Source organism: Tympanuchus pallidicinctus, unplaced genomic scaffold (assembly GCF_026119805.1).
Source record: "Tympanuchus pallidicinctus isolate F22 unplaced genomic scaffold, pur_lepc_1.0 scaffold16, whole genome shotgun sequence".
In the NCBI taxonomy this organism is placed as follows: domain Eukaryota; kingdom Metazoa; phylum Chordata; class Aves; order Galliformes; family Phasianidae; genus Tympanuchus; species Tympanuchus pallidicinctus.
In genome coordinates this window covers 32,764,708-32,789,980 of record NW_026294679.1, presented here as the reverse complement: position 1 = coordinate 32,789,980, position 25,273 = coordinate 32,764,708, and the positions used below count along the sequence as shown (strand labels likewise).

The 25,273-nt window shown below is 42.6% G+C and overlaps 2 protein-coding genes across 6 annotated transcripts in view; one reads left to right on the top strand and one right to left on the bottom strand.

The window, feature by feature from the left end:
- Positions 1-15,431, bottom strand: part of PCDH15 (protocadherin related 15) — a 669,788-nt gene extending 654,357 nt beyond the window's left edge. For 2 of the 5 annotated variants that reach the window (XM_052677550.1, XM_052677554.1), the window contains exon 1: positions 15,311-15,431. The gene's annotated coding sequence lies outside the window, so the exon portion shown is untranslated. The remainder of the gene's footprint in view (positions 1-15,310) is intronic. The other 3 variants (XM_052677551.1, XM_052677553.1, XM_052677555.1) reach the window with 2 other exon arrangements.
- Positions 15,432-15,456: 25 nt separating this feature from the next.
- ANXA11 (annexin A11) overlaps positions 15,457-25,273 on the top strand; it is a 751,397-nt gene continuing 741,580 nt past the window's right edge. Inside the window, exon 1 of the mRNA XM_052677597.1 lies at positions 15,457-15,460. The gene's annotated coding sequence lies outside the window, so the exon portion shown is untranslated. The remainder of the gene's footprint in view (positions 15,461-25,273) is intronic.

Sequence of the window (25,273 nt, the reverse complement as noted above, 5' to 3'; positions counted from 1 at the left end):
TGTGGAAATGCAATTGCTTCTAGTTGTTCTGAAAGGGAAAATACCAAAATACAGAACAAATGTAGGGATGTCACTCACCAATACCAGAGCAGAGTCTCAAAAATTAATTAGCATTCTGTTTTAAGTGATTTTGGGTAGTGCGCAGTTATGTCATACTCAAGAAAAAGGGGAAAAAAGTCCAATAAAAAATTAAGGTTCCGAGATAGGAAGTGCAGCCTACCTACTTCCTCACAAGTTTACAAAACACTGCAGTCTGCCAGCACCCACACATTTTGTCTGTAAGGGAGCACAACTTGGAAAACACAAAATGCAAACATCAGAATTAGTTTAATTAAAAAAAAAAAAAAAAAAAACAAAGCTAAATACTGAGTCTGTACTTATGCAATGTCTTCAAATGGGAAACTCCATGGAAATCACGACTGACACCAAATAAATTGTTTTGCTAGTTTCATACTCTTTTCCTGCAGACAGTTTCATCAGCTCAGTCATTAGGTTAACCAGGAAATCCGCACTAAGGTCCTGCTTCAGCATTAGCACCCTAAAACCTTCCTGCCTCCAACTCATAAAACTCACAGCACAGCAGAAGATTTAAGCAGCAGGGAATGAGCTTAAGGTTATTTCATATATATACATACATATATATTCATTTCTCTAAAAACAATATTTTAGTCACAAGAGACTTTGCAGGGTGAAGTTATATTCTGCAAGGATAAATGAATCCGAAATTGCTTTCAAGGAATAAACATTTGTCTGAGCTCAGAAAATGCAATATATCAAAAAAAGGGTATAAGCACCATATTTCAGGGCATGCACTGATGGTTTATTATCTTCCACTTTATCTTCAATTTAGACAGTATTATTCACAGCTATTGTTAATTTATATCCTTTTGCTTCCCTAATACCACAGAAAAGCATCTGATACAAAACAAAGGTCAAAACAAATGCACAGTTGTTTTAATACAAAGAAATCTTGATGGAGTCCCTGCATAAAAATGTTTCACCAAAAAATAAAAAGAACTGTTTCATGTTATACAAATAGGACAAACTCTGAACTGTTTTCTGATCTCAGAAGCATGACAGTCTGGAAAGCAACCGCAATAAATAGGTGGGTTTAATGGGAAGCATCTTCAAGATGGCGAGAAAAACAAAAAGGAGATGTAATTTAATTGCTCTAACTTTTCTTCGTATCCTTTGTGGATGAAGTAAGATGGAAAAAAAAAAAGTCTCTGTGAAAAGAAGAGGATTTCCAACACTTGAAGAACACAAAGGTGAAGATATCTGTGCAACAATGCTGAGCAGCAGTGCATATTTCAAAAAAAAAAACAACACAAAACAAAAACACACCAAAAGGCACATATAAGGGAGAGCAGAGAGAAGAGCAGGAACAAGCTCACCACCACTGTTCAAATGGAGTTCACTCATTTCTCTCATCCTCACTTCAGTGTGTGGCTAGAAGACAGCTACTACAGCTAAGGAATGAACACAGAGAATTTAAGGGGAGAAATGGACAACTGCAGCTGAGCAAATCAGTACCTCCAGCACACAAGTTGTGCTCATTAGTCCAGAGCTGAGTTGTTAATGGTCCTTCTGATTGTTGATTCTTGAGGGTTTTCAAGATACGTAGAAAATTAAAAGACTGTAAAAATGCTCAGCTCTTAGAAGCAATAAATGAAGAGGAGCAGAGAGCTGCTGAGGTAACCCTGCTGTTAACTCATAATGTAATTTAAACAGGAAGGTTCAGCATGTCTCATGTTGCTCAGTCTGTCCTATTTGCCAGGCTGTAATTGCCATCCTGCAGCAGTAATAAGCCTGAGGAAAACATACATCTGGCTGTGGCTGTCAAGAAAGAGCTTTTGAAATTCAGATTATCACCATAATTGTTGAGTAAATAGCACTGTTCTCCATATATGGCCCCTAGTACAATGGATGAATCCAAATCTATTTTCAATGCATACCGCTTTTTAAATTTCAATTACCTCTTCTTTTATTTGATGAAATTTTCTAAAACAAAAATTAAAATTCGTTATAGTGGCTTTATAATAGCCTAGGTGATGAACACGTATCAAGATACACCCACACTTCTGTGATGTACCACTTTTGGACATTTGCCTCCAGTTTTTCTCCCTCCCTCCTTGTATGACTTGAAACATGTCGGTTGTATACAGTAACATCTTGTGCAAGAGGAAAAAGCTCTCAGACTGAGGCAAAGAGAACCAAGGCGTCTTTTGCTTGTTGCAGAGTTACAACCAAAACAACACAACGGCATTATACACGTGCATCTGAGATGCCAAATCACTACTCCATTGCCACGAACAGAACCAACCAAGGTATGATATCGCTAGTTACAGAATAGGAAAAATAAAGGTTTTAATTAAGAAGGTTAAAACACATCTGAGTAACTGAACCTGCCATCTCACATAGCAATTAATACATAGCTCTAGAAAGGAAGACTAAGCTAGAAGATATACAAGTCAAAGAATGGTGGGTAAACAAACATAAGTTTGCTCCTCAGAACCCACAAGCGTGAGGCTAACCCAATAAATACTTGGGAAAGTTTGCCTCTAAGGTAATGCAACAAATGAGACAGATGAGATACTCCCTCATGCATCAGAACAGCACGGATGTACTTGGTACAAAGTCAAGGCAAACTATCCCAGAAGAAACAGGCACTAGAAGAACTGGTCTGGGGAAAGATGAAAATAGGGTTGCAAAGGAAGAAAGCTGGAGAGATACAGTTCCTCTCCTGATCATCAGAAAAACCCAGCTGAGAGTCTCAGGGAGTGTAGCATCCACATAGACAGCTGTTCACACAAGAAAGTAAGCAACCCCTAAGTTTAGTCCTCAAGAGCTTTTAAGCAATGTCTGTCTTTTCATTTTTCAGGTTGCAGAAGGGCTCATTACTTGGTGGCAAACATCTCAGTACTCAACCAAAGCTAGGAGGGGCTTAAAAGGGCTTTGAGAGAAAAAGAAGGGAAGACAACACAAATTCTTCCTCGAAAAGGGTGATTCAGGTACAGTCACATGCCCAGCAGAGATGGATCTGTATTTTCCATGAGCAATTCCTGCAACTCTTACCAATGGGCTACAGTAACAACGTACATAAAACAATGCTGGCCCAAGAACAAATGAGTATATGGGCCTTATAAGTGAGAAATAAGCACAGATTTTAAGTGAGAAAGGCACAATTATCTGAGCAGTCAGCTTTACGCAGAAAAGGAAGAGGGAGCATTAAACATTACATGCTCTGTTTTGTGAATTTTCAACCTGGCAGCTCCAGTAGCAGGCAAACAAATTCAGTGACCTACGACAATTTTAACAGCAAATGCACTTGTTTGTTTTAGCCCTCGGATGAAACAATTTTCTAAACGACCTCTCACTCAGGAGAGAGAGGAAAGCAGGGCTTAATAAGCAGTACAGTACAGGTGAAGATAGCAGAGCTATCAGCAATGCATTTACGTGACTCCAGAACAGGAGGCTGCCTAATAAAAAGTGATCTCTTGCAAACATCCAGCCAAGGGTTTGTTTCATATTTTAAAGGGCAGTCTCTGTCCAGCATTTCCCATCTACTTTCTCATAATCTTGCTGCAAACATAGCAGGCATTTCTGTTTAAAAAAGGCCAAGAGCAAATTCAGCTTCAGGTACTTTGAAGGTAACGTAAGGAGGGAGTAAAACCTGCATTATTTTCAAGAGCAGTGAAATCCTGACACAGTAGCACATTTAAGAATTTGATATAGTATAAAGTTTTCAAACACAAACAGCAGAGAACAGGGAAGAACAAGACTATGGCATACTAGCTAACAACTGATAGATCTGGAAAAAGGAAATCTGTTGTTCCCAAGAGATTTTCTTTCAACCTCCTCTGAAATTCTACCCATCTCAAAAGGAGCCGGGGTGCATAGGTTCCTCAGAAGAAATTTCATTCTAATGAGCAATCTCTAAAAGCCCACACTCGGCCTCATAGTTGACCCCAGCCCTCCCCCCCTCTTATAGCTCAGACACTTAGGCACAGAAAGTAAAAAATGTTACACAGGATACCTCCTGTAATTCCAAAATGTCTCCATTTCAGTTCATGTTCTTGTCACAGTTCACTGCAAGCACGACAATTTCTAACAGTGCACATCAACATAAAATGCACTAGCACTGCACTGCTGTTTAAAACTTCCTTCCAGCAGGTTACTACCACATCTGATGTAGCAGCAAATGAAGGTCTTTTTTGTACGCTCCCCCCACCCCAATTCCACATTACTACAGTACCACGAGATTTAACACCGCTGTAAGCAGTCCCATATGAAGGAACCCCTTTCCTACATTTTAAGCATAGTATCTTCTATCAATAAGCACTCTCCACACTGTAAAACAGGGCTACAAAATCCTCTGTGTTCACACCATTGCCTTTTGTACTATTTACTCCGCATAACCGCCAAGGAGATGAGCAAGCACAGATGTTAAAACGATGAAATATATTAAAAAACCTGTTGCACAGAACATAGAACTGCACTAAGAGCAGTAGAGTAACACAGGTCAGTGGAACGAACCAAATGGTTCCATGCAAGCCATAGCAGAACAATGCAGCGCCAACAGCTCTCCAGACTCGTTGCTTTATGCTGAGTATGGGATTTATTTAATTTAATCAAGCACATGTGTGGATGCCACTGTTTCACGGGAAAATAAGAAACCCTTTAACATACGAGGGATCCTCTGAAAGTAATGCCTCTTATTACATTATAATGGTCCATAACATCAGAGGTGGGTGTTTACGGCACGGCAGTTGAGGCTGAACCTTCCCAGCAATATCCCACTGGATACAAAATATCCATTTTGTAGCTGTGCAACAGATCGCAGCAAAGGGGCAGTCTGACAAAACAGCGTCTGATGTGGAAATGCAGACAAAACAAAGGTGTAGAACTGAAGTCCTCCATACAGAAAAAAGGCACCCACAGACACTCATCAATTGCTTAATGTTTATGGAGAGAAAACAGTGGATGAGAGAACAGCGAGGTAGCAGGCAATGTATTTTAGCAGTGGCAACAGCGACAGTGGGTCACCTCCACAGGTGCAGATGTTTACAAGTATGGCATGCAGCTCTTGCTCATCTCTGGCAAAAATGCACAGCTAACAGTGGTGACTGATGAAAAATAGTGCTTTGAAGCTGAGAATCTGCTCTACAGTATTATTGTGTTCTTTGCATCTGCTGTGGATTCCACGGAAATTAATAAGAGATACTTTCGGAGAGACCTACATACATTGAATACATACACATCTATCAATTCTGATTTGAATTTAGTTTAGAACACAAAAGAAAAAACTTTCCACTGCTTTTAGTTTAATCTAGAAGCAACCTAAGCACACACAAGTGGATACATACTTAAAATAGGATTTACTGGTGAAGTCCCTATTGGCACTTCCATAGCTCTATGAGCAACATGCTGCACATCTCATTCTTTCCCTGTGTTTCAAGGTTCCCAACACGAGCAAGCCAGGTGCTCCTCTGGCTCCCACCATCTAACCCCTCAGTCTTACCCACATTGTACCCCATCAAAGATTCACACTTCAGCCAGTCCCACTGCTTGCCTCAAAGGGGCACAGTAAATGCCCCTGCACAAGTCACTAAGCCTCATAGCCTCATCCAAAATAGAGTCTAACCAAGTGCAGAAAAAAAGCTTCAGCAGACAACCTAGATTTAGAACATAGGTTGGTTTGTTCCAGTAGCCTCACTGCATTTGAATACCCACAGACATATTTTCTGCTGACTGAAAAAAAGGAGCAGGGGGAAAGAAAAAACAACAGGAGCCACTCAGGGTAATATCAAGTTCATAAACCTACTGCTAGGAAACCACATTCTGCTGCTAACACTGTTACCAAAACCTATGCTAGCAACAAGCAGTATGTTATTACTTACACTAAGAACAATGAAAGGGCAATCTGTCAGGAGTTCACAATTAGAAAAGTTTACGTGACATCAAATTGGAGCCAGCATTCTAAAGGCATAAAACAGTTTAGTCAGCCTTGACATCACGACCAAGGTGTTACCATCAACACTTCTTACCAACACCTTTCCACAAAATCTCAGTCTAAAGCTTTGAGCATAACACAATTTCAAACAAAACTGAGCAATGGGGGAAAAGCAAACAGTATTTCTATGGATGTGAATGTCATGTAAATGTCAAACCGCACGTTAAAATTTGATTAGGAGACCGTAAAAAATAAAACAACAGTATTACTGTAAGTAAACCACTGCACCAACAATCATCTTAGCCTGTTTGCTTGTAATATAACCACTAGTGATTGATTTCACTACCCATACTTTTCTATGCAATGCCTAGCTATGATTGATTTTGCTAGAAGATGACATACAGCATTAAAAACAGTTGCAAACAAATGTTTGTCAACAAAATAGATCTAAATGGACAGTCTCAGTACTCAATTCCTTGCACGCTGTGCCTACAACTATCCTTAGTAAACTCAATAAAATTTTCATCTCTTCTGCATGTCAAATAAATGCCATAGAAAGACTAGAAGCATATGTACCAATTCACCCACCTGAACACACCAATTAATGAGGTGAAACAGCAGAAGTTTGGCATTGGGAAGATCAGGTTTTTCCAATACTGCCCAGCTTCCATCTCAGCAACTTTGGTTCCACTGCTCCCAGGCCCTCAGACAGCTCCTGACTCAGCATCTCGTTAACAGATCCTAAATTGGATGATGTTACTGGCACGGGTTACAGACATTTTTAAATAGAAGCAAGAGAAAAGTTGAGATGAAATAAAGCTTTTAATTACGAGCTAAATACTTGGTTCCCTCTAAGACACTGAAAATAGAGAAATTAAGCAGTATTATCAATACTGGCAAACGCAAAGTTAGTGCATTTCCAGCCTCGTGATGTCTCTTCCATCAGCTTTACAGACCCACCAAAATACCACCAGACAACACATATGGAAGTAAATCCAACTCAACACATATCAGCCTCAAAACAGTTCCGAATTAAACTCAACGAGCCCAGTGATTGCTGCAAACTGATTGTTTCCTACCCAACACAAAAATTATGAGCCCCAGCTTGCCTTACTACGCCCACTTAATTAATGACTTAATTTTGCACTGGCCTTGATGCTTCACAGAATCACAGAATCACCTGGGTTGGAAGGGACCTCAAGGATCATGTAGTTCCAACCCCCCTGCCTAGCAGGGCCACCAAACATACACATTCAGATCAGGATTCAGCTTCAGTTAATGCTTATGTTAACAAAACGGTTTGCTAATTTCTTATGCAGAAGTTGTACAAGAACATCTCCAGAAAAAAAATTGAAATTTCATGACCCTCGTGACATCCTTTTCAAATCAATGACAGTGACAGTTCGAGTCAAACCTGTCACTACCTTGATAATTGGTGAGAGGGAGAGAGGACATAACATCCATATCACTGATGGATGGCTCCCTTTAGTTTGATACTCCCTCATTAGTTAGAAGATTTTTTTTCCTAATCTGCCTTCAAAGATGATAAAATAGAAACTATATCAAAAACTCAAAGGGAGACCATTGACCCCTCAGAAGGGAAGCCTGCTAAGAGACTTAAACAATCCTCTGCCCTTTACCTTCCATGAGGTAAACCTAAACACCATCTTCCATTGCTTCAGTGTTTTGTTTTGTTTTTTTTTTAAAGTTATGGTCAAAAAGAAACAAAGCAAACAAAACAAAGAAAGCAGGTTTCCTGCCAGTGGAAGAAGCTTCAGTTCATTACAGATTTCAGAAGGCTCTATTCACCTGTTCAATAGTTTCCGTTCCACCAGCATACAGCAGACTATCTTGCCAGATGAAAAAAGGCCACCGCAACAGTAGGTCAGCTTCTCTGACTCTCCTGTGGGTGCTATACTGTTACGCTTCCTTTATTGAGCTCAGCCTTACACAAATTGAGAGGAACTGACGTGAAGAGGTAAAACACCTCCCACCACCAGCCTTTCACCTCCCCCTCTCTGCTTTGCTTCCAGGAGGCTGCCAAACAGAGCACACCATATTGTGACAGAGGCTGCTGCAGTATTTCTGGAGGATGCATGCTCTGCCTCTGCTCCCAAGTGCAGAGGCGACCACATTTTCTACAGCAGCTAACAGCATCTTATTCTCTAGATTTTTTCAACAAACAGAAGGGTTTTTATGAAATCAAGTTCTGTCCCATGGTTCACTAGCCATAAATCCCATCATATTAAAGAGCCTGTGGTTTAAAACAGAACAAAAAAACCACCCAGAAACAACCATCTGAAATTCACCATGTGCGTTTATCCAGATCTTACCCAGTGATAAATACTTACGTAAATATTTTTGTTAAAGAAATTTTCTAACTAGACTTTTTATCTTACAAAACACATTGCTCTCAAGCCATGTTAGGCAAAATAAAATAAATTCAAGTTTTAAAGGGCAGTAAAAGAAAGCTGCTGAGAAACATTATTTGCTGCCCTATGATTTGCAGATTTGCAGACCTAGGGGGAAAAAAAATAACAAAAACAATCTGCATAAAGTGAAATGAGCAAGTATCAGAAAGTTCCCTGACAATCAGAACTGCTATGATGAACAAACTTTTGCTGGCAGACATCTATGTAACTGGTACATCAGACTGCTCTCAGGAGATTTAAATATCCTGTTTGTTAATGTCAAATAAGGTAAATGGATTCGGAAGCCAGTTGGTGCTTCCCCAAAGGCAACACACACTGTGCACATTCTTCCATGGGCAGACACCTACAAGCCGAGCAGAGCGTGGGACTGCACAGCTCCAGTAGCATGAGATACTCTTAGCACCAGGAACTCAAAGCCCTGAAACCAGGTTAGCTTCTTTCACAATTACTTTGAATACTACTTCCACATATTCCTGAAAGAAGCCCCACAATTATTTGCTGGATCCCACCCATAGGCATATATAATTGCATGTAAGTAAGGGCAACATTTCCACTTGTCGGGCTTCAGCTGATCTACGCCAAATCCCAAGATGTGTTTATGCTCCACTGTGGCTGCCTCACACTGCCTTCCATACAGTACTGAGGTTCCCTTAGCAGAGTTACTGCCTCAGAAAACAAATGGAACAACCAACATAAATAAAACCAAGCAACACAGGCTAGAAAGTACAAGAAAAGTATAAGCAATGTTTACCTCAACAGATGGCACAAAGTCAACATCCTGCAATTACAGGAACGCACGTGGATATTTAAGTACTACATAAGCTAAGTCTTTACAGTGTAAAAAAGACTAGAAGTAGACTAGCAACTTTTTACGCCGAGCAATCAAAAATATTTCTTTGATAATACCTTAAGACGGAGATTTGGATGCACTGCATTTGACTTCTGCTCACCCATCCCACAGCTTTCTTACACTCTGTGAAACAAAGCAGAGCGCAGAGCTGCGGCAGGGAGCCAAGAGCTTCTCGTGTCAAAGCACACACAACACAAAGCTTCACACAGGAACATCTTCCTTTTCACAAATGCAGCCAGGTGCCAGATGGAAGACAGCAAATCCTGAGACAGAAGCACTGTTTCTTAAAATACAGTGAAGGAGAAACTCTAGGTAAACAGAAAACGCTGTAATTAACTATTCAAATTACCCTGGCATGCTGGGATTAATGTTTTTGTTCCCGTAAAAAGCACTGCATGAAATCTAATGACAGAGTGATAAAGACCATAGTTCCATACCTCATCCAGAAGAACCAATTGCTAAAACCACTCCTGCAGTTGTGCACTGAACCGTAATTTGAATGGAAACCCAAAAGGAAGATCTTTATTTAAAATAGAAAAACCACCATGTGATGCGAGACAACCAAAACCCTGGCTTTGCAGGAACAAGTCTGTAGAAGGGATGTGCTCACAGCCCTCCACATGGGGCTCTCCCAGGTCCCCAAATGGTGCCATCTGTGAGTTCAGTCTTACGACACTTTCTACAGAAAATGACATTAAGCAGAATTAAGTCCAAATATCTATTTTTGGACAATAAAGCAGTTTTATCCACATATTTGAATATGAATCTGACTGCCTAACCACCAGAATACTAAATAAAAGCACCAACAGAAGCAGCAGGCTGTAATTTTCCCACACTAATTAAATCATTTTGGCAAAAAGCAGTGTTTTATTGCTTAAACATTACGTTGGTATTAGAAAGGGTTCACTACCTTTCCATTAAGACCACTCCTGAAGCTGTTTCTATGAAGAATACTTTTCCTGCATCCTTCCCAAACGCCTTTCTAAATCTGTCTTCCAGCTTTCAGAGCCACCTGTCTTATGACTTAGTTTCTTTTCCCAGTCTTACAAATGGTTTGTTCAGGTCAGAAAACAGAATAGTACTGAAAGGTATGAACTAAAAGAAAAACATTCTAGTAGCTCACTAGTGACAGAAAATAATTGCAGGCTTTGTGGATGTTCACTTTGAAATTTGCCGTCCCTCTGCCCTTCAGACTGCACTATTTCAGGGAACTCATTTGATCCAAGACCACACGTTTTTGTGTTGCAGGGCAATCTCTTTAAAGTAGACAAAATAGGCTGCTAAAGGAAGTTTGCAGCCCTTCCTTGGGAAGGCATTTCTCGGGCAGCCGTTCACTACAGCAAGGTTTGTTTGTTTGAAATTTGAAGCAAAATTATGAAGAAATCCATGACTTCTCTGTTCATCTTTAGGCTAAGATTCCAGTCTTGAGGCTACTGATGTAAACTGCTCATAACGACACTGCTGTTTTCAGGGCTGTTTTCACCAGCACAAGCAGGAATAGCTGAGGTAACAGTTTTGTACAGGGGATAAGAGCCTGACTGGTACTGAGCTCCTCACTTCCCTCTGTGGCTGTAGGATCCTGAGATACACCACCAACCTGCCTGGGCCTCGCTCTGAAACATTACTCAGCAGAGACACATTTCCAGAGGAAAAATGAAAAACTCACCACACGCAGCCTGCAACAGCACAGCCCCACAGCCCTATCTGCATTTTCCAGCACTGCACATCTGCTCACCATTCAGCACGGCAGGAGGTCACGGCATCCCAGCACCTCCGGCAAAGCTGGTTAATGGCAGCTGAGGATCCGGGACAAAGGCATCCAGCAGGCTGAGTCTGCAGTGACAGGGGAACACCGCAAGTCAAATGCAGACAGTCCACAGCTACAGGTGATCCTTTTTAGACATCCTTAATGGCTTATCTCTTCCTTTTGCGAATCCAGGAAGAACCCCCTTCTCTCTCCCTGACATCCGAAGCTGTGTTTCATGTGACGTCACATCACCTTTGATAAAGGCCTCATATGTAAGCATATACAAAAATAATACATATAACATCTTTAAAAGACTATTTTAAATCACTTTGGCTCCCACTCAGAGTTCTGTCAGCAGCTATCAGTCAGGTATGCAGCCAAAGAAAAGCATGTGATCCAAACAGCTAGAAAACACATAAACCCACCATCAATAGATTATACTGACTGCCTGAACTGCCGAAACACAAATCAAATCCAATTACTACTGAGTTAGCATTTATTGTAAAGTCTCATAATAAATCAAACAAACATCTCAAGTTGCAGGCGCATATTCTGTCCCAGAAGCATCCTCTGCTGCACTCTTGGAGGTTTTTTAGACACTCAAGAGTTTCCTTCAGCAAAAATCTTTCCTCTCAACAAATGCACAAAATAGAATGGTTTAGTAGCAACAGAAAGAACAAAGCAGGCATGCCTTCACCCATCAGCTGATTAATTATTTTTAATTAGAAGAGGAAGCTATGATTACCAGTTTTAAGCAACAATCCTTTCGATTTCAGCTACTGTTTTCTGTGGTTCACATACTGAATTTGTAAACTATGTGTAGGAGATACAAGCAAATCTCTTTGTAAGTACCAAGCAGCCTGTTGGCTGGGCTCACAGCTCAAGCTTCAACTATAAGAGTTACCCAGCTGCACGCATTAATGGGCTAGCAGCTCAGCTTTCAGCAATGCCAGGAAATAACTAAACAGCACAAAAGCAATGCCTCATCTTGCCAGATTCATGCTAAGTTTCAAGGAAGATCCAAAAAAGTACCTTCATGGCACAAAAGCATTTGGTGCTCCAAATGAGTGGGTTTAACACCAATCTTATTGCTACAGCTGTACAAGGACCAGAATTTCCTTGACCATTTCCATTTTTTCATCCAACAGAGCCCATGTCCAGCTTTTAAGCAAATACCAACATGAAAAGGAAACAAAAAGGAAAACCACCGTTCCTGTTATTTTTCAGCCCAAGATTATTTTTAATTAAAGCCACAAAGGTATCCAGATTGTTTCAAAGAAACACACTATGACAGTAGAAGTGCCAAAATCTCTGTTTGCTTCCTTCACTCACTTGCTAACAAACAGAGTCCTCATAACAAGTTCACCCAATGCCTGAAGTTTTCACATAGTACTTAAATAACACAGCTTGGAATCAAAACTCCATGTGTATCGAGCTGCTAAGGCATGAAAAGAGGGAAGGAAACAAAACTGATGGAGATCTGAAGACTTGCTACAAAAGTGCCTTGCTAAAGGATGAACTTAGATCCTAAATTTCTAAGTGAATGTGTTCCGATAGAAATACCCAAGAAGTTTAATAATACTTACTGGTAGAAGTAAGCATCAAGCCTAGCAAGGCATTCACCCAGCCTACTGCATACTGAATCTCATTGAGAAACCCAGCCAGTTCCAGCTTCCCTCACCAACTCCTGTACTGCTCCTCTGGGCAGCACACACCTCCATGGTGCGGCTGGCTCTGCAAGCACCAAGGAGCCCACAACCCCAGCATAGCCCAGCCAGTGGCAAATGCACAGACCTCCCAGACACGCGAGGCAGCAACTGAACAGACTTGCTGCAGCAAGCTTCCATTGGGGCATAGAAACCAGAGGCTGGAGCAGACTTGAAAAACCCCTGCACACATTTAGATGACTGGTACAATGCTTAGCTGGTGGATGGCAGCCCATAAACCACATCTGAAATACTTCACCTGCAAACAAATGCTGTATTAGCACCCATCTAGGAAGATATTTAGGAGGCTGCTTTAGTAACTCCCTACTTTAAGAAAAGGAATTAACTCACACCTTCCCAGAGACACGTACTCATCATCATTTCAAAATCAAAGTACTTATTAAAGCCAAACGTGAAATGCTGCACCATCAAATCTTGAATTATTATTAAAGTAAGGGTGGTCTAAGTATTTGCTTATCAGTCTGCAGCCTCTCCCTTGAAAATTCCATGTCAAGTACAGTCACTGAACCTTCCAGAGGGTGGCATAAGGGGGCTTGCCAGACCAAACGGCAGCTGAAGCAGGAGGGGAGAGGCAGCACTCCCCAGTTCCAAAGTAACATTTTTAAGGCTCCACAACACAACTAAGTTCAAGGTGCAACGACTGCACACCCCAGTCACAAATATGCCTAGTGCTGCATGTGACCAGCCTGCACTCCTGCTGCAGCACTGATGAGTGCCCCCAGCTTCCTCGTTTATGCTGCGTGGCTGCCTGGCCATGCACAGCAGCACTGCTGGGAAGCAGCAAGAGACAGCATCTTTCAGGGAGAGCCGAGTTTGGATGAAGCACAAAACAGGAACAGTTTGCATTCGTCACCAACTTGCTACGTGGGATCCTGAGAACATTTCCTTTAACGCTTCAAGTACGCACTCTGATTTTATTTTTAATTTATTTTTTTTTTTAATCTCCTGTTTCCAACAATCAGAAAACAAAACAGTTGTTGGTCAAAAGGGAAAAAACAAACAAACAAACAGAGAGCAGCAACGCATCTCACTTAACCCTATAGACTCTCCCAGGAACAATTCAAGGATTTTACATGTCACAAATCTCCTCCAATCTTCTGTAAGGCACAGGGGGACCAAACAAGGAGAAGCTCCCACCTTAACTTTTGATGATAGGAGGCAGATGCAACCTTGCAAACACAGGTGCTGGATTTTTGGTGTTTTTTTTTATTCCTCTCTCCACTGGAATCCTAAAGAGTCAATGCAAACTGACTCGTGGCCATCCACGCCCCAAGCACATACGGCAGACACTCGCACAGCTGTCGCTGCCAGGGCTCGCAGAGCAGGTGCCTGCCTCGCACAGCGATGCCCCACACGATGCCAAGCCGAAGGTCTTTTCCAACCTGAACGATTCTATGATTCCTCGAGAACCCCGGACTCCCGACACCCCACAACTCCCAAGTTCTCACAACGAGCTCCGACCTCGGGAGCGAGGAGCAGATGCGTCACCTACCGGGTCACCCTGCCGACGCCGCTCCGTCCGCTGCTGCAGTCCCGCTCCGGCAGCGCTCTCGAAGGTTTCGCCCCGCAGCGCTGCGGCCGGGAAAAGCGCCGAGGGAAAGGCGGCGGATGAGGCACCCGGCGTCACTCCGCTCCTCCGAGCGAGCTCGGAAATGAGATGTGACGGCAGCCTCACTCCCGCGCCAAGTATTACAGGAGCGGAATACTAACTGGTTCGTTTATTTCCCTCATTACCGTACGCGGATATTGAACTCTGCGCATCGCATCTCCTCCAGCAGCCCGTTCCTATTAGCCTCCTTCAAAACCAGCACCGGCGATACCTGAGGTCACCGTTTCTCCTCCGCTTTCCGCCGGGAAGGAGGGCTGGAGACGGGAGGGAGGAGCGGAGGAGGCTCCCCTCCGCCGATAACTTCGCGCCGGCCGCAGTCGGGCAGCGGCGCTCCTCCCGCTGCGCTGCGCGGGGAAAACTTTGCAGCGGGAGGAGGGCGGCTCCGTGATTTGCGAGTCGGCAGAAAGGGGAGAAAGAATGCCAAGCCCACCCCGTGCCACCTGTAGGCCTTCTGCCCGTAGCCTCGGCGCAGAGGGGAGCACGGCCGCTCCCCGAGGTGCCCCTACGGATCCCGTTGTCTCCGCACCCGCGGAAAGCCGTGCGGTGCTGCCCGGCTACCGGAACGTAGCCCCGAAGGCGGGTCGGACGCGGGGCAGACACGTGGCGGCACCGCGCCCCGACGGGGCGGACCGGCACAGCGCCCTACTGAATCCCGGTTCCTCACCCAACTGCCCCCAAGCGCTGTGCAAATAACAACTGACCTCTCTCGGCTGCGTCGCTCCTCGCTGCCGACACAACGAAGCGCCGAGCTCCTACTTAGGGGCTGAACGCAGCCCGACTTTCCCAAGGATTTCCCAACGAGCGCGGAGCTCTAACGCCCAAACCCCGCCTGGAGAAGACGTGGGATCGGATTTAAGGACTTCAAGCCGGCTGGGTGCGGCGAGACGCGCGGAGTTGGGCGCAGGGAGCACCCAGAGCCGCCTGCACCACGTCCCCCCCGGACGGCGCCATCGGAGCCCCGCTCCTCTCAGCCCCGCGGCGCCCGCACTCACCTCCGCCTCAGCGTCCCGGGGCGGGACCGGGCACGGCTCCACCACTGCCACCCCCGGCATCCGCGGCGGCACCGAGCCCGCAGCCGGGCTGCTCCTCCTTCTCCTCCTGCCCACAGCGCGGGGCTGAGACACGGCGGCGGGCGGAGCGCGCGCCCCACGCGGCGGAGGGACGCGGCACTGCAGCCGGTAGCGCGAGGTGGTAACGGCGAAGCTGCGCTGCCCTGCGGCGGCGGGAACGGCACCTGTGGGCTGGGCTGAGCCAGCAGAGCGGAATCGGCTTGGGGCCGCGGCACAGGCTGGGAAGTTGGCGAGGGGAGTGGATTGTGTGAAGTGAACGCTAATTGCGGCAGGTGAAGAAAGCAGCCTGCAGCAGCATGGTCGTAGAGTGAGAGAAACGGGCAGGAATAGAGCTGGCTGCTGCTTCAGGCGGCTCTGCTACCAGAAGTTCTTCAGAACAGAGCTCCCCCTGCTTTAGCTGACCTCACGGCACAGCAGGTGAACTCCTGCTATCAGCAGAATATGGTAGAGAAGAACGACGCCTCCTTCATCTTTAAGTGGGTGCAGGGGGCAGGTCAGGGACGGGCAGGTGAAGCACAACTGCCAGCTGGCGCCCTGCCTCCCCCTGAGCCCTTGCTCTCAGCTATACCTGCGTAAACCCAAAGTCAGTCCTCCACCTGCAGCCCAGCCCAACACTTCACCACAGGCGTTCTTTGAAGTCTAAAGCAGAAATGTTACTGATCAGGATGGGCACTTTTTGTATCCCCGTCCCCTGCAACGCTGGTATGAGCACAAATCATAACCTGTTACATGCTGGCTCTAAGAAGCAATCCACCAAGTATCTCCACGGGGATGTGCACTGCTGCAGTAAGCTCCCATGCCTCGGTTACTGTGGTTTGTAAGCACACAGTTGCATGAAAACCTGCCGTGGTTTTTACACTCCCCTCCTCTTGCCGTATTTCCTTAAGCATCCAAATTGCAAACTCCACTGACCTATTGCACAGAGAATTGGAAGTGTGGGGAAGTCCCTCAGCATGAGTAAAATTCACAGCAACACTGGAGCTGGCTGTTGGACTAGTCAGTGTTTCTCACCAGCACTATTAGATGAGTCACAGAGATCTCAGCAGATAACCTCGCTTGCTTACATTGGAGAAAGACCCACAAATTCAGGAGCTGAGGAGCTTTAGTACTAATGCAGAATTCAGAAGTACTTGTCACAGTACACAGTTGTATTTGAAAAGTAATGCTTTTAATTAGAGAAAGATTTAATTCCTGCTTCAAAATTTGGTGGATGATTTTAATAAAAGAGTAGGAAGTATAAGCTCATGTGTCAAGACCCCATTAATTAAATGTTTGCATGTGCTTATATATGTAGATCACTCCAAAAGTAATGCCTCCTACTTATTTCCATGGAAACCACAACAGATACAAAGAGCACAATAGCACTATTTGATAGAGCAAATTCTCAGCTTCAAATACTATTTTTCAACACAGCCACCACCATTCGGTGTGCATTTTTGACAGTGATGAACAAGAGCCTGCATGCCACATTTGTAAACATTTGCACCAGTAGAGATGACTCTCACCAATGCTGAAATACACCACCTACAGCCTCACTGTGCTCACATCCACTATTTGCTCTCCATAAACGTTCAGCAAGCATTGATAAATGTTGGTGGGTGCTATTTTTTCAGTATGGAAGACTTTGATTCCACACTTTTGCTTTGTACACACTCCCATGTCAAACACCATTCTGTCAGACTGCCCCTCTGCTGCCATCTGTCACATAGCAACAAAATAAAATGGGATATTGGTGGGAAGTTTCAACCTCTATTGCCATACCATCAACATCAACCTCTGACATCGTGGGCCAGTAGAATAAAACAGGAGGCATTACTTTCGGAGCAGCCCTCATGTAATTTAAAGACTGCTGTTTCTTCAGTCTTAAAATTCAGAGTGAAGAAGTAGATTTGCCACTGTTTCTTTAAGTATGGATACATTTAGTGAGCTCATACCTGCACCCTCTGCTTAGTCTGTTCTACAGCTCAAAGTAACTGCAAGCAGGGCATTATCTACTGCTACATCCCTATTTAACAGTTAATCATATGAAGAATGTGCGTCTGCATGTGCGACGCTTCTGATTGTTTTCAGTGGTCAGCTGTACTGAGAATTTGTTCAAGGATCAATGTGCGTTTTATATAAATACAATTACAGTTGTGAATATAATTCCCCAAAGCCCCAAATTAAATTTTCCTAATCCATCATCTCTTTCTGCTATTGAAATGAATGGAAATTTTGATAGTGATTTCACTGCAAGCAGGTGCAGCTCATTTATGTACAAGCATTTCAGGTCATTTTCTTCTCTGACATTTACAGGTATAAATCCAAAGTAACTCTACTGACACAATCTAATTTTCCACCAGAAAGACACATCTTCTTCCAAGACTCCAACCCTCACCCTTAATTATGAATTTCTAAAACTATTTATTTTTCTTTAATACCATCTGAGTCCCATCCAGCCTTCCTGAAGTTAATTAAAACCATTTGAAACTATTCCCAGATATAATTTATGGAGTGGCTCTGCTGGTAGGTATGTTAGCTTCCCACAGGGATGGACAGAGGGCAATTAATCCACCTGTTTGAAAACACATGCTCCCTACCCTGACGCTTGCATTAAGAACAGCACCTGTCTGTGGAAAAAATACTACTGTTAGATAGCTCCTAGCTGAGAGCCAAGTACAAAAATACACTGATATATACATTAAAATACATTGATGTACACATGAAAGTACAACCAGTAGGCACTGTGTTCAGCTGATAACTGGGAGCCACCAACTCTTCTGATTAAGAAGAGGCCTTGTAAAACGAATAAATAATGCTTTATTTTTGGGAGGGGGGTTGTAAAGGCAAACCACATCGTTACTATTCCAAGCTGCTCTAACACAAATAGTAAAGTATCTTTAAAAAGATGCATTTTTCAAACATGCACACATACATCCTCTAGGGATGTCTTAAATGTGTAGGTATACACATGACACAGTTTTATACAGGTGTAGATGCATGTCATCAACAATCCGCCAAAACTGCTCTGCACATGAAGGCAGTGATTCCATACAGTATTGTTTGGGGTGTTTTTCACCAGAAGTATCTCACAGATGTGAGCTAATTTACACTTCCTGCAAGATGTGCTGTCTTCATGACAAAGAAACATGCCAGAGACCATGGCGCAAATTGTCTGCAGAGGAAAAGCTGACTCCCAGCAATTTCTGTCCTTCTCCCCATGTCCACATATCCCATCTGCTCCAACTCGGCCCAGAAATGCTGAGTGCCAATGGCTCCTATCGATTTCATTTGCACCTTTGAGCACTCAGCACTTCTGCACATTAGGCCTGAGGAGTCTAAAAGGTAAGACAAACACAGGAGCCACAAAAAAGGTATCTTGGTTCAAGCAGCTTACTCAGCAACATGCACAAAGACTACAGCAGCAACAGGGACAAAAGAATTCTCGTTCACCTGCCTTTATCACAGGATGATCCTTTCTCTTCCAACAGTCTTTTTCCTTTATTCCTTTCTCTGTGCACCTTCAGATTCTACAGATGAGCTGGAACCCTACTTAAATCTATCCGCAAGTGTGCAAAATAATCTGGAAAGAGAGTTAAGGGCTCTAATTAAAGATTGCATCATAATGAATATGCATGAAGAGGCTGAATGACAAGGTTATGCTTATGACCATAATTCTGGCTTTTTCTAACTCAAGTGCAAAACTGCAACAGAAGCAATTTTTAACTCAAGAAAACTAGCATGAGAAGTTCCCCATTCGCTATCATCAGCTGTGTAGAGACACATCACAACACCAGTAACTACATCACCTGCCTAAGAGAAGAAATTCCCTGACTGGGAAGCTGGGTGTTGGTGCCATTTGTTGGTCTGATCACTCAAGCAGTTGAGGCAGTACTGACAAATCCAGCCTAACCAAGGCCTTTTTTCCTTATTCCCTGCAAGAATCATCCCTGCTAGTCCGAGATGCCTTAAATCCTGGCAGCACACTGTGCCTGGTCACACTGTTTGTGCTTTGACAAATTGCCAGTGTTTTTCTAAGAATTCAAGTGCCAAAAGGGAAATTACAAAGTTTCAATCTCAGCCAAAACTGAAGAGAATTTTACAAAATAATAATGATAACACCTGCTTTTTTTTTTTTTTTTTTTTTTTTTTTTTTTTTTTTTTTTTTCCTGGTTCTGGAGACTTTCCTCCTGGTCGGGTTCCAAGGGATGATGGCAAAAAATACAGGTGTTTCATCCTCTAACAATAGTGTTGTCAGAGTCCTCTACAAGGGTAAATTATAATAATCTGAAATGAATGTGCTGGATCTGAATTTGAACTAGTAGTAAAAGACTGTATGGTAGCAAACATAAAGTCTTCTGTACAAGGAGGAAAATATTTATGAATCTTAGCAAGTGCAGCACATAGTCCCACTGTTCCAAAATGTGGTACTACACAGAGGGAGGTTTTGGAAAGCTTAACTCACTCTGGATGGAATTCACTCCAAGCTTCTGATCCCTCTCCCAGGAAAAGAGCTTATTTACATCAGTGATCATGAATTTCCTACTCTCTGTAATGCCATGGGACAGCTATCAAGATCAAGCGCACCTTTTTTGAAAGCCAACACTAATGAGGCTTCTGTTCTTACCTATAGGAAATAATGAGTGTTAGGAGTTGGGTATCTTTGACTGCTGTTGAAACTAATATCAGCCAAATATAATTAGCAGCTTCCAGGAAATAGTCAACTGGTTTTTCTTAGGGCTTGCTTGTTAGCACATCTATTGAGTGTAACAGTAACTGAGTCACAAAAGTAAGAACACAAATTCAGGATGCATACAATAACAACAACAAAAATGCCTATGTACAACTCAAAGTCAATACAAGTTCACTGCTTGCATCATTTTAATATCAGTTGGGCACTTTCCTGTATCCATGTTTCACCAGCATCTTTGCAGAGCTCTTCTGAATTACTTGCTTGCAAACAGCTGACTTGCACATTCCAGATCTAATAACACAGGAGTAAACATGTTCCCACCCATGACACACCATATGGGGGCCTTCTGCTCACTGGTCACCTGAATGACTCTGCCCAGTCATTTGGAGAACTGTGTTTCATTACATATTTAAATATGTTCAGCCTTGCCTGCCTTTCAGGTTGTTTTTTACATTTCAGATTTACTTTATTCCAGGATTATTTACAGGGTGTGTAAATTTTTCTCTCTCTTTCAGAAGCCTGACATTTGACCTTTGCTGCTCCCTGCATTAATTATACCTAGCCTTTCTCTTTTGTTAAATGTTCCATACGTTACTTTTCACAAATAGGCTGAATGTTTTCTCCTGTCTTCCATAGGAGACTTGACAGGCTGCTAGGACATGTCTTGGAGAATCCATCCTTTCAGCTGCTGGGAAAGATGCGTTTAGCTTTTGCTGTCTGAGGCATACAGACTAGCCCCTGAGTTAAGCAGATGGGAACTATGCAGTCCTAGAAACACAAGCACAACCACGGGAGAAATTTCAACATAAGCATGATTGCATTTCTCTCAATTTGTCTATTAGTAAATCGAAAATACAGGAAAGGTCGATTTGACTATGTCCATATGTAGATTAAGGTTAGGGAAGAAATTTGCATGTGGGTCTCTCACACCTATAAACGCAGTAGAACTTCTCTGAGTTGTGACACATGAGCAATAACTAATGCAAATTTTAAAAGTATTTTTCCACTCAGCAAAGCAATCTGCTCCAGTGTAACCTGAGCATCATTCCTTCCAGTGGTCTGAAGAGTACAATCTGATCTGTACAAATTGAAAAGGAAGGCTTTGACTCATTAGCATCTTCTCCAAAATATTCATAATTCTTGATAAGAGCTTCAAGACGGTATTTGGAAGTGATCAGCTATCACCAGAATGCCACTAACACAATTTCAGGAGGTAAGAGTAGAAACTGTGCTTTAACACAGAAGATTTAAAAGGTTATACATAAATAAATAAGTATATATATATTATTTTTTTTAATGTTTGTGATCATGAGAACCACTGAAGTGCAATTCTGTATGATTACTTTTATGATTACATTAAATGCAGAATTTCTTGTAACACAATGGTCTTCCCAGTCCCATACCGCAGGCATGACAAAGAGCCCTTCTGGTCCCTATGAGAGATGGATGTGCTGTAGCTCATGCCCATTACCCACCTCATTGTAACGTTACATCTAGGAGGAATTCTTCCTGTTCAAACATCCTTTCTGGGAGTACTTCCACAGATTTCAGGAGGAGGTTTTTGATCTGCCAGTATCATTGGCAAAACGTTAGCAGCAGTTAAGTGAGGCAGCAGACCAAAGTCATCTCAGTAGGGGCCCAGAGAAATGTATTTTGGTCTCAGTGGTAGACCGCAAGGTGTCTCAAAGATGCTAAGGCAAGCAAAGCAAAGATGCTATCTCCTGCAGCATCAACAGCAAGGACTGCATCTCAGTGATAGTGACTGAAAGGTGCAGCTAGGCATGGCTGCCCTCTCAAGCCTTTTCTAAAGCACTTGTCAACACTTTGCGCTGTTTATTCACCTTTAGGTTTTGGTCTTTTTTTAAATCCCCACTCTGGCCTGAACAAGGGCAAGAGCTAAATAACCTCTGCAAATTTTATGCTTCACTAAAGATCTGCATTTTGAAATTAATATACACATCAGACAGGAGAATATCTGGTCTTAAATTTATCTGTAATGAAAACTAATAAAAGAAACTTCCTTCTCCTACTCAGTTTCTGGACCAAGAAAGCACTTTGCCCCTTGCTCTATAATTATCTGGTTTCTCTTAATAGCCTTCTGGAGGCCAAATGAAGGGCCCTTTATCTATTTAGTTTAATTAAGTCAGATGTTGCTTCTACATCTGCTACTTCACTTACAGGGCTGGAGAGAGGGGTGGTACTGTTATTCCATATATCCTGGCTAGAACTTAAGACTATTAGCTGCTTTGAACTAACATTTTGTCAGCTTTCCAGGTCCAGATGTGAATCTTATATGTCTTTAATTCCCAGATCACTTTTACAACTGTTTTTTTAAACAGAGAAAAAAAGCATACGTTTGTTCTTTTTTAATTGTCTAGAATTGCTGCTATTTTTAATGGATATCTTCCCCCATCAAATGTTTGCATTTTTTTTTGTTGTTGTTTTAGTTTGATTTAAATTAGCCTGGTTACTTCAGAATTAAGCCACTGGAACAACCTATTTCATATTCAAACAAGCAAGTTTTGTCTGCCATCTCCTTATCCTACACCTTTGTTTCTAGAAAACAGGATCAAGTAGGACCACCCCATCTTCACCACCAACAGGGAACTGATGACCTAAACCACTTAGCTGCTCAACAATGTCATCAACTGTTTCCTCTGCATTTCATGTTCCTCTTCATTGTGATCTTGCAAGCATTTTCACTCAGATTCAATTCCTGGCCCTCCTAATTTCTATTTGTTTGCTTCAAATCAGATACAGAACTACCAATCCTGAGTACATCTGAAGAATCTTTTTGCACATGCTATAAACTGTGCTTTTTTCTACAACTCTAATTTGTTTTCCTTTGGTGGAGTAGCACAATATTCTTGATTCCTATTCACCTTCTGACAGTTTCCTTTGGCTCCTTTTCTACAGATATGTTTGGCTAGTTCTCACCCATCCTCTTTCTGTGCAGCCAGTTATTGCTTTTTTAACTTCATCCTACTATTTCATTAAGCCACCCAATTCATACAGTATTGTTTTATTCTACTTTGTCTTACAAGATGCTTGCTGTTGCAAATTAACTATTAAGCACATTCTTTATGCCATCATCCAGGTCCGTAATGAAAACATCAAACAGTCAGTTCCCACACAAAGCTCTACAAACATCATGCATTACAGCCTTTTCCTTTAATAGGGAAAATGGGTAACTCCTCTAGGCTATAAGCTTTCTAACCAGGTTGGCATCTATTCTTTGGTAGTTTCATGTGGAGCATATTTCTGCACAAGTCTGAAAGGAACAACTACTGTCTTTATGCTATAAATGAGAATGGTTTCCCTGTTTCAGGGAATCAGCTAGATTTGTTTATTCTTTTCCTCTAGACACATCACTTCTGGATACTACAGTTGTAGGAGCTTACAAGGATGGATGACCTGCTCCAACATTTTTCCAGGATTTGAAATAAAGCTTGATAATCTTAAAAAGACAGGGGCATGCACTTAGTAAGAGGAAAGACAAAACCACGAACAGCCACACTAGGCATATTTTGTGGTCCTTCTCCCTCACTCCCAAGAAGACAGGCACAACCATGTCATAGAGGCTTTACAGTTATTCCTGCTCCTGTCTTAAATGCAATCTCATTGCTGCATTGCATGATGTAAAACTGAAGGCAGTCTCAACTCAGAGACACGTAAGGTATGAGTTAATAAAATAAGTTAATAAAATCATACTGCAGTACCAGGCCAGTGACAATCTGCAGCAGCTTAGTTCTGAGGGACACCTTGCACAAAGTGCAATGCCTTGTGCTGGACAAACCTGGAGGATTCCCTGTCTGTCAGTCTGAAATCACTACTTCGTTCAAGCAGTGTTGCACAAGAGCTTCTACCTCCTGGTTTAGGACTCCTTTGTCTACCTATCAAGGAAGCACAGAAGACAATTATGCAAAATGGAATTCAGCTAGAACCACAAGGCGAGTAACCTTTACTCCAAGATATGTTATGTTTAATGGCCAATTAGGCAGGTGAGTTCCTGTGGTGGCTTCTTCACATAAGCCTGAGGGAGAAGAGCAATCCTTGGTATTTACTGTGTTACTCTGGATGATGCAATCTCTGCCCTATTCCAACCATTCTTCAACAGCACTCACTTAATGTCATCTCCCAAAATTATTTCTCCTCTATTAAATGCCGAGCACCCTTGATATAAACCTCTGAAACATAACCCATGGCATTTTCCTCTTATAGACTGATGGCCAGATTAATCCAAATCTTTGTTTACATCAGTATAAATCTATCACAGTCTCACTGGTGCTATCCTTGATTTATATGGGCACAACAGAGATAAGATCCGAACCAAAGCCCTTAACAAGTGATTTATTGTTCTTAATGAGAAAAATCAAAACTAAGATTTAAGATGGCTAAAAGAATTTAAACAATGAATACATTCTGGAAGATACCTTTTGCAACCTTTAAGAATCTTTTATCACAACTACTGACAACCGACTGCATCCCTGAAGAATGCTTATCAAAAGATCCTTCTAAAACTGTGTCATTGTCTCTAGGGCCAACTAGGCTTGCATATGTATTTGAGTCACTTGTGTATTTGCAACCAGAGAAAAAAGATTTTCAATGTCATCAGACTGACCTTTGAAGATTTATATTTAATATTGATGAATTGCAAAGCTGGATGTCATGAATTGACTAAATCATGGCTAACTGAACCATCCAGTGTCTCATCAATGCAATAAAGTAACTGAACAAGCTCAATTTGAACAATCAGCTCCTACTGTCTCAAGTAAGTCTAGACTCATACAAATTCTTAGAGGAGTGTCTGCACGCAGTATTACTGTCTGAAATAGTTGTTTCATTCATGGAATAAACAAGAGGAAGTGTTAGCAAAACTTCAACAGAAATTTGATGTAAAGATAAAGACAGCATTGTGAGCTGCATCTCTTTTACAGGCATATTAGAGGGATGATCACCCACTGTTCAGACTCACCATGTGGCAAGCTCTCTTTGCCTGATAGTGTCTGAGAGCCTTCTCAGAACACAGTGCAAGTTGCGGAGAGATTGCTGACTTTTCTTGGAATGGGTAGCCTGCACCTCCCGAACCCTGATAACAGCACACAAATGTAGAGAACAGTGTGCAGGTGTAGGCATTATGGTGGCTCTACTTCACTGAACATCTGTTCTCCTTCATTGTCCTTGGTCTTTCATGCCCCAGTTTTCATTTTCCC